Source organism: Stegodyphus dumicola, chromosome 10, assembly GCF_044657685.1.
Source record: "Stegodyphus dumicola isolate Sdum_Otavi_A_Nest chromosome 10, ASM4465768v1".
In the NCBI taxonomy this organism is placed as follows: domain Eukaryota; kingdom Metazoa; phylum Arthropoda; class Arachnida; order Araneae; family Eresidae; genus Stegodyphus; species Stegodyphus dumicola.
The window spans coordinates 84,789,389-84,804,216 of NC_140777.1; the positions used below are offsets into that span (position 1 = coordinate 84,789,389).

General features: G+C 34.3%; 1 protein-coding gene and 1 pseudogene across 11 annotated transcripts in view; one reads left to right on the forward strand and one right to left on the reverse strand.

The window, feature by feature from the left end:
- Nucleotides 1–14,828, forward strand: part of LOC118186305 (uncharacterized) — a 444,127-nt gene that overhangs the window by 284,764 nt on the left and 144,535 nt on the right. The gene's annotated exons all lie outside the window — the stretch shown is intronic.
- On the reverse strand, nucleotides 9,633–9,789 carry LOC146995009 (U2 spliceosomal RNA; annotated as a pseudogene).

The following is a 14,828-nucleotide window of genomic DNA, read 5'->3' on the forward strand; positions in this document are numbered from 1 at the left end:
ACATGACTTCCTCGTATGGCCTATTAAATTATATGCATTTCATTAAAATGTATTTCCTCGAACTTCATTAGAGATATATTTCTCACTTCGCCCCAAACTAAAAATATGTAAAAACTAACAATATCTTCATTAAAAATTGTAAAATACAGAAAAACATAAAACACCAAATGCAATTAAAATAGTTAAAAAAACAGTTTCTACTCAAAAACAAGCAATTCGGCCATCGTGCAAGAGGGCAGATTTTTCGGTGCACAAAACTAAAAGTTTTAATTTTGGTCCCGCTCGGCAAAACGACATTTAAGGTGCAGAAACTGAATTCATTATTCTACTGAGTTTCAAATGTAAATAAATGGCGGTTCGTTAGGCTTAACTCGCCATTTTAAATTGTTGATAATTCTACAATTATTGCATGCAAATTAACTAAAGGCATAAAAACCTTAACCTGAAAATAAAACCACATAATGCAATCGCTTTCAAAGGAAACAGTGAGCAATTTCCTAATATATAAAAATAATATATATGTGTTTGAATTTAACAAATATTCTCTATTCGTATAAAACTAATTAAATTAAATTTTAATTAAGAAAAAATAATTATTGCTGCGAACTAATTTACAATATCATTTAAATTCAACGAGCATATGTAAATTAAGTGCACATATCTTAAAACCATGAAAAACTATATTTCAAAAAATTAAATTTAAATTTATATTCCAAAAAATAATTGCATTCTGAATCTATTTTAATTCCATTTTACAAGCCTTTTTGGCAAAAACAGTCCTTTAATCTGCCCGTATGTACAGATGTGACGCAAAAACATCCTTCAAATGGATTCGAGAGCTGTCAAAATATATATTTTCGTTGAAATGACACTATTTACTTTGATTTCAGGTATTATTTATTTCGGGTATCATTTGAATGATACCTGAAATTTTTTTGTGATTACAATACTTCCTTTACTTCTTAGAAGGAAATAAAAATAATCTACAAATCCTTTACAAAACTTACACCCCATCTTAAAGAGTCAAGGACATACTAAACGCCAATACGTTCCTCGAAAAATCGTAAAATTTGCAAAAATAATACAATAATAATGCAAAATAATTCAAAATGTGCATTACTGTTAAATGAAGACATGAAATTAAAAAATGAAAAATATTCTAGATACTTAAATTACGTCATTACACAATAAAAATAAAATACAACAACTGAAAAAATTTTTCAATTTTTTTTTATTCTTCAAGAAATAATGTTCCCCATTTTGGCTAAAAGTACTTTTGAAAAACTACTCTTGTTGTCGAAAAACTCTGTAAAAAATTTTTATTCTACACTGTAGTCAAAGTAAACTGTGTTATTTAAACAAAACTTCAAAAACGTTTTATTTGGTAAAAATATAATAATAATAATATGTTACCAAAATACTATACAAATTTTAAATTTCTATAGTAAGTTAAAAATCAATGAAAGAAATTTAAAAATTGATCAAAACTGAAATGAAATTTGTAAGTATAATAGTACCTTATCGCAATCTTCAAATGACAGCTTCTATTTCACTCTAAGAAAGGATCTTTAGACTAGGTATATCGTAATCATCTTCATAATTCAAAATATCTGCCATTATCAGAATTGAGTCTTGTCTAGACTATCGTTAGACTTCTTCCTTTCATTTTTCGTGGAAAGCTGGATTGCTTGCGACTTGCCTATACTAGTATCCAGTCGTTTGACAAACATGAACTGTACAAACGTATTATAATTAGACCACTCACAAAGAAAATGTGGTCTGTGTTACATTCGAAATGAAATCATCCTTCTTGGATGATATAAACTGATGCTCTGGCTCTCAACCAGAATTGAATTTGATAGTTTCAGAGTGGAATACGGTTAGCCTTTTATTTATCTGTTAAATATTTAGTTTTAAAATATAAGAAACTACTTTTATTCAGTTTCGGTGCATTTATCAAGATTTTCTACACTTTTTTGTTGTGTAATTTGTAAAACATTAAAAAATATCGGTCTAAATTTAGATAAATGCATACATTTGTTTTTTGAGTTTTGGAAAGGAGGGAGGGGGGGAATAGTCTTCTAGCAATGGTGAAAGGGGCAAATAGGATTGAAACCCCTGATATAGACTTTTGATTTTGCTAAAAAGCTGTTGTTTTTATCTAAACTATTTAAATTAAAATACTAGTAAAATTTTAAAGCTTTCAAATTAAATGTTAAAATTTTTAATTTTGTTAAAAATATAATATTTTTAATTAAAAAAACTTAACTTACTAGCCTCTACCTGAAGAGATTGTATGTTAATGTGAGTCTGTTTCGGCTGGATATTCGATTATGGCAAAGCACCTGAGGGAAGGGATGCCTTCGTAGAGATGATGTCTTCTGAGCCAAATAGTTCTGAGGCAACTTTAGATGTCTTCTGAGGCAACCTTAGATGTCTTCTGAGGCAAACTAGTTCGTTTTGCCCTGCAGATAGGAAAACCACGAAAATGATCATGCTGCCAGGCCATTCTCTAGAAATGGCAACCGGGTCAAACTACCAGAGCTATCCATTCAACTGCTGATGGACTTGAACCTAATTCGCGAGCAACTGAATTGCCCATTTGGACCCGCGTGTTGTGACATGCTTGTATAGCGGGAAGGGTTAATTAATAAACTGCATACAGTATGACTTTATGAACACCTAGAATAGGTAAACATATAGGTTAATGTAATTTGCATTATGACACAAGCCTGCACAATTTGGGTTGTGTCAGGTTTTTTTTAACTTTTGTTGATTGCATCCTGTTATTTTTGAATCGAAAATAGCGTTCATTTTCTCCCATCGCATCAGGGATTCTCGGAAATAGCAATTTTGAAATTTTATAAAAAGTCGAAAAGGCACGCTAGGAAAGTGGGAGAAATACCTTATCTACTCCCTTTTTTAAAGGGCGACTGGGGTCTTCAGGGGACCCGATCGCCAAATCCTGGATGTGGAGAAACCTCATCCAACACCCTTTTAGTTCGGGCGCTACTGAAGAGACATTAGGTATATTTTTGGAAGCAGGAAAGATGAAAAATAGCAAACTCCTTCACCAAAATCGAACCACGGACCTCAGGAATACCGGCACGGCTTGCCGAACCATAACACCACGAAGGCACACTAGGAAAATGGGAGAAATACCTTATAAGCTATCTTGTTTTGCGATTTTCTGAAACTCAGAATGTTGATTCCCTTAACGAGAATAGAAAAATCTGTAAGATATATTTTAATTCCTCTTTCCTATTCTTCCTAGCTTCAGCTTACAACTCCCTACCAGAATGAGTTTTTAGAATCGCGTTAAATGCAAATGAGAAGTAGAGCAGCATTTAAGTCAAGTTCCACTGGCTTCGCCAGAGAGAGTTACGATTCCTGAATATCGCGCGTTTGCCTTTGGGCTACGCCTCTGTAGCTGTTACCACGCTCGGCCGCATTATGTGCCTTTTGATACCTTCTCTGGCTAATTTAATATTACTGGCCAACTAGTTTAGAATTGTGTTAGCTTCATCTAAATCTCTTTAGTTAGCCATTAGTTAGTTCTTATTTCTTACATTTTGAGCCCAAGTGGATGCTTTGCTGTACGCCCTAAGAAAGCGGCCGACTGTTAAATCTTCATCTGGAGCAAATGAAGGGTAATTAACACTAGAAGCGCCGTTGGGGTCATTTTGACCTTTTTTTTCCAATTTTACGCATTTTTTTTAACATACAGCTGAGCTTCGAAGCTGATATTTTTTTTACTTTTTCTAAAATGTTTCCAAGTATACAATGCCAATTTTTCATATTTCTACATTAATTATTTAAACAAATAATCGCAGATATACCTAAAACAGCCAACTGGGTCATTTTGACCCTCATAAGAAAAACGACACTAGGAGCACTAGGCCATTCAAAACTTTGTGCAGATGATTTGTGGAACAAGAATTGAGGACCACTTGTGTTCAAGGAAACAATGTCACGCAATCAGTTCCGTGAAATAATGCGGTATCTCAGATTCGATGTCCGAAGCACCAGAGCTGATCGTCTCGCCACTAACAAATTTGCTCTCGCTTCTGTAACCTGGTACAAGCTAATGGAAAACTGTTATTTATGCTATAATCCTGGACCAGAAATAACCGTTGATGAACAATTGTTACCTTGTAAATCAAGATGTAGATTTATTCAGTATATGGCGAATAAACCGGACAAGTTTGGCATCAAATTCTGGCTAGCAACTGATGTAAAATCCAAATATGTTTTGAATGGTTATCCTTATCTGGGCAAGGATGAAGAACGACCAACTAATTTACAACTTGGAGAAAGTGTAGTTCTCAAATTACTGCAACCACATCTAAACTCCGGACTCAATGTCACAACTGACAATTTTTTTACTTCTGTGAAACTTGCAGATGAACTTTCTGCGAAATAAACCACAATTGTGGGGACGATGCTTCTGAATAAGCCAGAATTACCCCCACTGCTCGTGACACTTCTTCGGCACGATATTCATCTTTTTCACTGAAAAATGGAGACAAAACACTCACAATAATATAGGTGCAAGAGCAAAACGAATGTCGTGATTCTGAGCACGACGCACAGTAACGTGTTTGTTGACGACAGCATAAAGAAAAACCGAACACTGTCACTTATTACAACAGTACAAAATGTGGCATTGATGTCGCAGATCAGATGCTGAGGAAATATAGTACAAGTAATGGAAGTCGCAGGTGGCCTGTACATGTTTTTTACAACGTCCTTGACATTTCTGAACTCAATGCTTGGATTATATTCAAAGAATCCTTGGGCACCTCTATTTCCCGCCGAGAATTTATTCTTGCACTCGTGGAAGAACTACTAGTTGGTGCACTACGCAACAGATGCCCCCCAATTGCTCAAATACATAGACTTAAAGGAAAGAAATGTGCATTTTAAAGTTGCAAGGGACAAAACAAGACTGTTGTTAGCTGTGAGGGATGCCAGAAACCAATTTGTGGTAAATGTGTTGCTGTCACTGTCAAGCGTTCATATTGTATCACCTGCGGTAATGTATAACAAACTTTGGAAAACATTGCGTGTTTATTCCCAATTTATGTTTTTTTTTTTTTTTTTTTTTTTTGTAATTTTTTGCATATGTTCTATTTTCCTCTTTTTGCATTTGTATCTTTTGTTTGTTTTTCAAAGATTTTGTTTTTGTTTTTGTAGTCTTACATTGAAAGATATGTGCTAATTCGTGCTAATTGCACGAAAAAAAATTCTAAAGTATATAAAATAAATAAAAACCTCTAAAACTCTTTTACGTGGTCATTTCAGCATCATTTCAATCATTTACTGTGTTTCTACTGACATTTCTTATGAGGGTCAAATTGACCCCCAATGGCGGTTTTCGGTTAGTCTGAAATTCGGCTGTTCTAGTGTTAACCCTTCACGAGTCTACGTTTCTGTTCTTGGACTTTAGCGATTATTCGCTTAGCAGTTCACTAGGTTCCTCAACGTTACATTTAACAGGATAAAAGTGAGGAACTCTATAAATCATAAACAAATAAATGCGTGCATCTATTCATAAGTTTCTTTAATTTATATTATATTTATGGCGGTTACCGACATATTTCTCTTCAGTCAGTAATTTTCCATATTTTTATCATCTAAAACAAAAAAATATGGCGTGCGTTAGCTTGTTTATTTGATTATTGCAAAGCAAGTGGTCAGATCGATGTACTAGTATTTCAGCTATTTGCCACTCAAGTATAGCCTGTTACTTTAGTATACGCAATTCAAGGTCATTTTCCCCAAACCAGGTATCATAACCATGGTAACGACTAGTGCGGAAAAAAAGAGTTGAATCGTCTAAACGACACATGTTAAAGTTATAAGATATTTCTCCTTTCCTAGCGTGCCTTTGTGGTGTAGTAGTTCAGCACACTGAGCCGGTATTTCTGAGGTCCGTGGTTCGATTCCCGGCGAAGGTGGTTGCTAATTTTTCATCTTGTCTGCTTCCAGAAATCCTAATGTCTCTACACAGTGATAAGGAGTGGATAGCTATGACCTCGAAGTGCCTATTTTAAAGTAACAGACTGTGGTAGAAAGTAAATGTATGCGCATTAATTTAACAAAGCTGCTTAGAAAGGAAGAAATTCAGTGTTGGAAAAATGGTGTCAGAATTTGTTGGTTGATTATTTTAGTGACTGAAACAAAGCACACGAAAACTGTTGCCTTTGTGGAAAACTGTAAAGGTAGCTGTCTTTTATTTGCGTTGATTGATTTTTGGTATTTGCATGATTAAAACCTCGAAAATATCCCTGAAGCTAAAATTCGAACGACCTTTGTGCAGTTGTTTTACACAGATTGTCAGCCCACCACCGGCGCAGCGGAGGAGATGATTAAACATCGACCTTTTAACATGTTTTTAATGTTTTGCTCTACCGCTGCTATTGGTTAGCGACTAACCACTGGCAGCGGTAGACAGTGGTTAGCGACTTTGACTGCCATACCGATGGGCCAGGTTCGAATCCCGCCAGGTTCGAATAGTGTATGGGCATCATGGGTGCGCTCTAAATAAAGTCCTCTCGAGAGGTTGATGATAAGGAAAGAGGGGATGGAAAATCCTCGGCCCTATCCCACCTGGGGTGCTGTCCATCAAAATTGGGGGCGGATTTGGCAAAGTCGTATTGTCAACTGTATGGTGCTCTTGCCAGCGACAGGCACAATCTTACACACCTTGCCACGATGAATTTTGTGGGATTATTCTGATGTTACTGTCGGAAAAGTGAGATAAGTCTCAACAACAGCATTTTAGTGTATTTACATTGCTGATTAAAGTGACCATACCTTGTTCTGTTATATTCAGTAAATTTTGTAACGTTTTTAATTTGTACTCACATTGCTATCATTAACTTCAAAATTTTCTATTCCTACAAATTGAATTTATGACTCAATTGTCATTTAATTTACTAATGTCGGGATATCCAAGGACCAAATTATGATTTATCCATAGCCATTTCAGTGCTATTAAGTAATATTGCATTATAGCGGCAAGTGTAAAAGTAGCTTTGCGAAGCGAAAAAATGTAGAACTCTAAATAAATCAACATGGAAGGAACAATGGCGACGAAAGTGATGAATTGTTGTAAAGTTCCATGGAAAGCGAGTGTCACGTGGGTAATAAATTCCATCTTCATTTCCTATAGATTAGACTGAGATAAAATAAAACTTCTTGTATGTGATGATCGATTGATTGTCATCTATTTTAGCTGACATCTTACTGGTAAAACTTCAGATGCTTTCTTTCGCTTGATATAAAAGCTTACCATTGTTCTCGAAACAACTTTGACATTTTAGATTGGAAGAAGACATTTCCTTTGCATTTTCTGTGCCGCAGTGGTAGGGTAAGTTTTAGTATATAGGCGATAAAATTTCTGATTTTATGTGGATCATAACAAAATAAGATAGCAGTAATGGTCAACTAGTGGTCGGCAGTAAAATTTGGAAAAGTTTGCCATTGTTATTATTAATCATGGACGTTCTTAACGTTTATATATTCTCATACATTTCATTATGTTAGAAAAATCTTTAATCTTGTGGAAAATATTGATACTACAAGCGTATTCATAAGTTTACGAAATATTTTTAAAGTTTTTAATAAATAAGCTACGTAATCGATACAACATTTTACTACAGTGAAATAGAAGTAAACTCTTTGCATTTTTGTTACATATTTCCCAAACTTTCATTGCGTCTAGTTCTGCTGTATATATATATATTCTGGTGTATAGATATACATGCTTTATTGAGAGAATTTATTTATATTGTAAATCTCACTGATGGCATAAATGAATAAAAATACTGATGATTATCTCTTTCGGTAAGGCAATTTTCCTGCTAGCGACTACAATGACCATTAATAAGACCTCAGTCAAAATTTGCACAAGGAAAGAGATCATTTGCGAGTGTCTCGATCAAAATTTGTCACAAAACAGCCACACGCACAGAAAAAAAATAGATAATATGTTAATGCAGTGGTTACTAGTCTCCGGATTTATTACCATGTGTCTTTTCCTTCTAAGAATTTGTCAAAGATTTGTTGTGTTTCTGCTTCTTCTCCTTACTATTCTTCGCAACTTCATCACTCATGCTATGACTGTTTTGTTTTGTTAGGGCGCAGTTTGCCCTATGACCATATACGGGCTACGCCAGTACAAAAATCACCTCGCAACTATACAAATACACGAAACACACAATGCCAATGGCTTCTTTATTGTTGTTAATAATCTTCATAATCTTATGCGCTATTCCTCTTGCCCTATGTAAACCATTTTTCATAAAATTTATGTTTGCTCCATCAATGCTTCTGGTTAACTTACATTCTGTAATATAGTAGACATTGTCTTCTACTTTTGTACATACTTTACATAAATTATTATCTTGAACATGGAATCTTTTCAGATAAAAGGGAAATCTCCCATGACCTGTAATTAACTGATTCAAGTCAGTGTCATTGTTAATATTCATATTTTCCTTAGGAACAAAAATCTTCATGAACATATTATTTTTAGCAGAGTTTTCCCATTGAGTCCGCCATTTATCTACAATGTCACACTTCATAATGTTAATGCATCTTCTTCTGGAGGCTTGTACATCGACAGTTTCAATATCATTACTCATTGTTGCCTCCTTTGCTAAGACATCCGCCCTCTCATTGTCCAAACAACCAATATGGGCTTTAACCCAATTAAAATTCAATTGATGCCTTACCTCCAATTATATCACCAATTTTTTAATAATTTGAATATTTAAATTTTGCTGCTCGGGGTCAGAGAGTGCTTGAAGAACTGACATACAATCAGAATGTATATTAATTATATGTGATTCATTTAGATTTCTTACAAGCCACTCCAAGGCTTTTTGTATAGCAATCAGTTCGGCTTGATACACCGAATTATATTTTTCTAATTTAAACTTTGCATGTTCAATCTCCACTACAAATGCTAAGCCAATTTTCTCATCCAACCCCGAACCATCCGTATAGACATAAATATCATTAAATACAGGAATGAATCTATTAAAAGTAATTGATCTTCTTTCCCTTGGATGTAAAAGATGACAATTAAAAATATAAAAAGGTTTGTTAAAAACAATATCATCTGTATATGTATAAAAGTCAATCTTATTTGATCTCAATAAAAACTTTTTATAATAAAAGTCATTGGACAACGAGATGGGCGGAATGCCCGCAAATATATTAGCAATTTCCGTAGGAGCAGTTCTAAAAAGTCATGTGATTGCCAGCAGCCAGCCTCTCTGGATAGAATTCAGTTTGTTCCTTAGTCTCAGCAACTCCGCCGCCCTAGAACCCCAACCTCCAACACCATACATTATAATAGGAGCAATAACACATTCATAAATTTGTTTCATAGTCCTACTCTTCATGGCTAAAATCTCACCATAGAAGGATCTCTTATAAAATTGTAAAATACTATCCGTTTTTTTATGGACCATATCGAAATCAAAATCATCTTTAAACGATAACTTATCATCAAAAATAACTCAAGGAACTTTAAATTCCTTCCTATCTTTACCTTCTCACCTTTATATCGCAATCTGGGATATCTAGTATGTTTACCATCCCACGAGAAGAACATGGCCTTGGTTTTGGCAATATTTAGTTTCAATTTTCTATTCAAACGCCATTCTTCTATAATATCCGAAATTTTCACAAAAGTTCTTTTAATCTTCTCGAGAGAGGACTCAGCCATCAAGACTACACTACACTTTGATCTTAGCCAAAAGGCCGAGAAGCGATTTAAATCATCAGCATAGCATATAAATTTTGTATTAGTAGGTAACTCCTTATGAAATAAATCGTTAATAACTAGGCTCCAGAGCAGCGGAGAGCTATTCGACCCCTGTGGGCATCCTTTTTTGTCTTGAAGTAACTATAGCTATCCAGGTCAGATCTTACTGAGAAACCAATCGTCCTATCCTGAAAATAGTTTATAATCATACTATAGCAATCACGAGGAATTCCAAGTTGCGAAAGTGCACGCAGGAGGGAGGGCCAATCCACCGAATCAAATGCTTTGTGGATATCAAAAGATACCACAACGACATGGTCATCTATTCTTCTTTCTCTAATATAAGTACTGAGTTCAAACAAAGCATCATCTGCAGATAAGCCCCTCCTAAATCCAAATTGATTTTCGGATATCAGATTTCTCTTAACAACAAAGTGATTCAATCTATTTGAGATCAAGATGTCTAAAACTTTTGCATCTGTCTTAAGAAGACAAATCGGACGATATTTCTTACTCTCTTTTCGTATAAGAATAATTTTGCCAACTTTCCACGATTGCGGAAATACACATAGTTTAAGACATTTATTATACAGTAATAAATAAAATCCTGTAAAATTTAAGAACAAACTCTTTAACTATATGCATGACTGTGTTCGAGCGCGATATACAGGCAACTGTGTACGGCGGAACGGATCATCGCACGGTAGTTTACCAGCAAACGTAGGCACACCAAAGAGCTGGGAAACACGTAAAAAACTAGGTAACGCTTTCAGTATAATAAAATTTGGTATCAGTTTCGTAATTTGTTTAACGTGAAGTTTTAAAATGCATCCTTGACGTATGAATAATCTTGTATTACTAAAAACTGACTTTTCAGTAAAACAGTATGAACTTGTTGCTTTGCATGAGTGTTCATACACATTTCCGTAACTTTCATTGATAGTTTAAGCAATACAATTTAAGAACATAAATACCTTATTAAAAAATTGCATTTAAAATAGAATTTTAATTTTTTTATGTGTGTAATCTCTTTTTTAATCTCGATGTTGTTCAATCTCCAGTACTGCATGTTTTCGGAGTGTAATTTGAAGCACGACCGGCTAGAAGTAGAATGATCCGGAGTTCAAGTGCCAGCGAAAACATTGCACATTTTTCATGTTTTCCTGCTTCGGCAAACCACGAGACAATTGACGACCGATTTAAAATATAGTGGATAATCATGCACCACCAGAAATCGGTAATTCGGCTTGATCTTCCCCAGTCGTCTTTTAAGTGGGAATGAGCATGAGGTACTTACTCCCTGTTCACCGCGGTGGTCTAATTGGAATTATGTACGGCTAGCGATCGGGAGGTCCAGAACACAAATCTGGCGAGGGCGTAGCACAATATTTATGCTTCCTGCTTCGACAAACCTAATGAACCTGCATCAAAGATGGACAAAAGCCGACCTGTGGGCTGAATGCAACCCTTCTATTTCATCCTGTGTAACGATATTTTAATCTTCTTAGCAATAAAATTCGATATTCTGTGTTGCTATTACCTCGAAGCTACCTTTGCTGTACCGGTTATTCCTAAACTTTGGGAAAGCAAACCATGATGCTGCTTGCGCTCAAGCCCGTCTTAAATAGACCCATGTATGTATAGAAGATGGCCACGTTTTATCTATACTATCATATATACAAAGTAATTTTAGCGTCAGTATAACACGTTCTGAAATCTCGTTAAAATAATGTAAGCTATACGTAATATTATCCATAACTTCGAAACATTTCCAGAATTATTTCCTCATGCATGAAACACAAAGAACAGCTGTAACGTGACGTTTATCAGACTTAAGAACCATATATGTGACTATGTGTTTGTAGACTTGGGAAACATACACATCACAGTGGCGTTAGCATACCATTTCCTTCCCATCAGCAGCCAGATCAATACCCTCCCACAAATGATATACAAAATGCAAATATCATTATCGGATTTCGAAATGATATTCTGGTACAGTAAGGTTGAATAGTACCTGGCAAAATCCTGTATGACCTCGCCGAAATGTCCTATATATTCCCTTAAGGGGACTCATACACCTTAAACCCCTCATGATCTTCGAATATGTGACTGTTGCAAGAATTGGGATATTTTATTTATTTTAAAATCAATTACTTCCAACATTTTACAGCTTACTACATAATATAGCTGCTTCAAAAAATAGTTACCAGAAAGTTTGTGTCGGCACAAATATTTTTGTAATTTAATCCTCTTTGTGACAAAATATTTCGCCATGTTTCCACCTTGCGCGCATGATATTTTAAAAATGGCTAATGGTACATACTTGAAATTGGATGGAATTCTTTATATGGGCACTACTTTCTAACTGAACCAACAATTTGATGAATATTTTAATAATGAAAAATTTTATGGACGAAAACATTAAACATTTTGTTAATAAAATACATTTTATAAACTCAACTCAAAATAAAATAAAAATTTAACATGAAATTTTTAGAATTTTAGGTTTACTGTAGTTTTCAAATGTTATAAAAGCTACATATTAAATATGGAATTAAATTATGCAACAGAATGTTTTAAACTGTGCGCTCAAGTTGGAAGCATGACAAAAAATGTTGTCACAAAGCGGATTAAATTATAAAAATATTTGTGGCAACACAAACTTTCTGATTACTATTTTAGAAAGCAGCTATATTATGTAGTCAGCTGTAAAAGGTTGTAAGTAATTGCTTTTAAAATAAATAAGTTATCCCAATTCTTGCAACAGTCACCTATTCGTACATCCTATGGGTTTTAAGGTGTATGAGTCCCCTTAATTTATCTCGTTGATTTTCTCATTCGAAACCCAGTTGCAAGTGATATCAGTTCGGAAACTGTGCTCTCTTTTGCAATAACCCATTTTTAAAGCTATTATGGAATGTACTTCAGAACGACCTCGAACAGTTTTACGAATATTGGAAAAGTATGCATCCGCAAAAGCGGCAGTTTTGAAGGAAATATAGTGAGAAGCATTTCGCTGTTAAATGCTTCCTGAAATAAATAAATTAAAGAGAAGTTAGAAGTTGTATCAGCTCTTGCTCGACTCTCGAAGTGCGCGGGCATTCTAAAGCTTATCGGAATAATATGTCTCCGAATCGCGACTTAAATTATCATTTTACAGTATTTGAAATTATCAGTTTTACCGTGATGTTACTTTACGCTGTTATCAATGATATTAATGCTATAGTGTCCACCTTATTAATGGGTGATTCTGTATATATCTGATAGAAAAGCGCAGGTATTTTCTCTCCCCTTCCATAATGCCTTGGTAGCCAGCACACTCGTCGCGTATTGGAGAGATCCAGGTTCGAGTCCCGAGGGCATTGCTCATGTTTCATGTCTATTAAAAAAAACCTAATGACTCTACTTATATAACGATTATAATGTAGAGGCACATTTTTAGACGATTTTGCTTTGTTGTAAGGATCTTCTGCTTGAAATCTTTTTTAATTGCAACTATATTTTTGAAAGTGTAAATTATCGTTTGCCACTTGATAGTTTTGCTTTCATGCAAAATGTCGCTTTGTAAGAAGCAATGGATGGGAGGTTATATTTGGCTTCTTTCCGAAGAAAATTATTCTTAGCTAGTTATTGAAACGTATTGTGAAATCCATAGTTTTTCGATATGTAAAGCTATGATAGGTAATACACTCAACAAAAAAGGAAAAAAAACGTCATAATTTCGTGAAGAAAAATTGTTCCAAACCCATATCCAAAGAAAAAACGGAGTGACTGAAATATTGCAAATTTAATATCCTTTAATATTAAAAGAAAATCCGCGAAGTTAAAGAAGAGTTGCAAAATCGTTAAAATGCTCAATGTCAACTGGAAAAGTAATTAATGTCTATTTGAATCTGAAAGTGCGAAAAAATATAATGTGCATCGTCTTTCTACACCACATATCGCCTAACACAGAACGCGCTGTAGAATTCTTAATATATCAGAAGAATAAAATTTTTCTTCTCATACTACAAAAAGTTTTTTCGTCTTGGAAATTACGATGTAGAAAGATAGTAAGAATAAGGGTTATCCTAAGAATAAGGCATTTTAAACACACACACAAAAAAAAAAAAAAAAAAAATCTGAAATGTTTCAGATTTTAAATTACGTCCAAAGGGGCGTTTTTTAACATTTTGTGTGTTACCTTTCTTTATTAAATATCATGTTCCTCGCACTTAAACCATAAGATCCAGTGCAACGGCAATATCGCAAAATAGTTTTAAAACGAGCATATCTTTAGAATTTCCGATACAGAGACTCACGCGCTGGAGATAAAAATGTTTTTTCTGCACAACGTTGTCATTGCTCGCTTTGAAATCCTGGAGTTTGTTAATCAAAAATTCGTCAAAGTTTTAAAAAATAGGAAATCGATCATAAAACAAATTTCAAATTTCAAATTGGGTCTTCCACATGCTCATATTCGTTGGAGGATTACGTTATTCAAAATTCGATGACTCTATGTACCGTTGTTTTATCACAATACGAGAAATATACATACATTTATGCAGATTTTTCATTATTTAATTTCTTCAAATATAATGCAGGACTCTAACATTTTGTGGCAACACTTTGAAAAGTGAACCGACATTTATGAGTCCGACGCAAAATGCCAAAACGAAACTAATAGTCCTTCGGGATTCAAATCCCTTTGGACTAAAAAAAAAAAAAATAAATAAATAAATAAATAAAAAACTGAAATGTTTCAGATTGTAAATTACGGCAAAGGGGCGTTTTTTAACATTTTGTGTGTTACCTTTCTTTATTAAATATCATGTTCCTCGCACTTAAACCATAAGATCCAGTGCAACAGCAATATAGCAAAATAGTTTTAAAACGAGCATATCTTTAGAATTTCCGATACAGAGACTCACGCGCTGGAGATAAAAATGTTTTTTCTGCACAACGTTGCCATTGCTGGCTTTGAAATCCTTGAGTTTGTTAATCAAAAATTCGTCAAAGTTTTAAAAAATAGGAAATCGATCATAAAACAAATTTCAAATTTCAA